The following is a 1917-nucleotide window of genomic DNA, read 5'->3' on the forward strand; positions in this document are numbered from 1 at the left end:
GGGCCCTGAAATATAGGAAATGATAAATTGAGATGGATCTTCAATTGCTTTCTGTTGGCATGTTGCATGGGCCTAGGTGAGAACTCTTGCCTTAGTTATCTGATGATGCGGATAACTGGGACCTGTGATCCTAGGACCCGTGGATCCTGTAGAAGAATAATAGCTTTTAGACATCATATCAGCAAAATTTGAGTATAATTAGTAGGAATGCTTCAGAAACATGGAGAAAAACAGTTTGGAACCAGCGAATTAAAACAATAAAGAGAGCAGCAGAGTAAAATCCCTTATAGATTAGAAGAAAACAACCTTGTTTTTTTAACCATGTGAATTCAGAAGACCAAGAACATTTAGAAGGTATCACAAGTTTATACAGAAAACATTGCATTGATACTTTTTATATTCTAATATATATTCTAATCCTGATTATTTATATTCCAATCTAATTATTGGAATAAATATCAATTAATTTTTCAAATTATCAATTAATTCCAATAAGATTCACTGTGTGAAATATAAAATCAGCACATATAAATATAAAATATATAATAATATATAATATTAGAAAATGTTTTGCATTGTTCTCTTGTGGTAAGGGTATCAAAGGCAACGGTTTTTTTTTTCTTTTTGCTTATGTGGTGCTGAGGAATCAAACCCAGGGACTCAGGCATGCAAGGCAAGCGCTCTACCACTGAGCCACCAGAGGCAACGGTTTTAAAGTATTATTCCATTACCTCTACCTCAGTGTTTGGTAGAATTAGAGCTAAAGCTTTACCATTCGGAGATATACAGCCTAGAGGCAAGAGGAAACACTGTGATTAAAACATTACCTATTTAAGGCCTAATAACGAGGAGAAACATATGGACTTCTCCCGGAACTATGGAATATATTTGGTGATAGAAAACCTGTGGTGTAAGTTCCTGCCTGGTTGGATGGTAGACAGGCCAAGACATTAGGTAATCATACATATGAACAATTTTTTCACCTTTTTGGCTTTAGCTTCTTTTGAAATGTTAGGGTATAATAAACGATTATATTTTGAAAAAATACCTTCTAGTCTGAACAGTTGTGTCTGAACTGTTCGTCTCTTTATGATCCCTTGTAACAGATGAGTTTTGCTACAATAAGACAATCTATGCTGTCAGGGTAAGATTCTGGTTGGTCTGTTCCTACATGGAGCAGGGGTAAAGGGTCAGGAAGACATTTGTGCCAGTAAGGCCTCATTTGGAAAATTTTAAGCTGCAGAAGTTTAGAAGAAGCTCTTAAGCAAGGCTTACTTTGAATCCATTAGCTCCACAAAGCTGAATCAGTTAATAAATAAGTACTTGAAAATCCATCACTTTTGGCCCTAGATATAAAGGCTTCGAAGTATGATCCAATTTCAAATGAAAAAGACTTAACATAATCATTGAAAAAAATTGCAAATGTGAGCAATCGAACAAACACTATAAGTTTTTTCCACTATACACAGAATTTTACAGAAATAAGATGAATAGCAATTTTGGGAACAATAAAGTTTCCTTGTTACAAATAGGCAACCAAAGATATATGCCTGTCTTAAGATTGCATCATTAACTACTTAAATTTACAGGATACTACATGCTTCAGCAGCACGTCTACCCGAATTACAATACAGAGATTTACATGGCTCTTGTACAAGGATGATATGAAAATTTGTGAAGTATTGCATATTTTTCATTCTTGAGATGCAAGAAATGAAAAACAGTTATTAAAAAGTTGATTACAAATATACAAGTGTAAGAATACATGTAATTCATAGAAATAAAAGTTAGTTTGACATCATTCAATCTTCATTTTTTAGAAAGGCCTTTACATAGCATAACCTTTATAAAACATTTGAAATAAGATAACATTGTCATTTTATCCTAAAGAAATAAAATTCTATAAGGACCTAGGAA

The 1917-nt window shown here is 33.3% G+C and overlaps 1 pseudogene; it reads left to right on the forward strand.

The window, feature by feature from the left end:
* The first annotated feature begins 1597 nt into the window (after positions 1–1597).
* On the forward strand, positions 1598–1694 carry LOC122118580 (annotated as a pseudogene).
* The last annotated feature ends 223 nt before the right edge of the window (positions 1695–1917 follow it).

The sequence above is a fragment of the Dipodomys spectabilis genome, unplaced genomic scaffold (assembly GCF_019054845.1).
Source record: "Dipodomys spectabilis isolate Male_0828 unplaced genomic scaffold, ASM1905484v1 ptg000155l, whole genome shotgun sequence".
Taxonomy (NCBI): Eukaryota; Metazoa; Chordata; class Mammalia; order Rodentia; family Heteromyidae; genus Dipodomys; species Dipodomys spectabilis.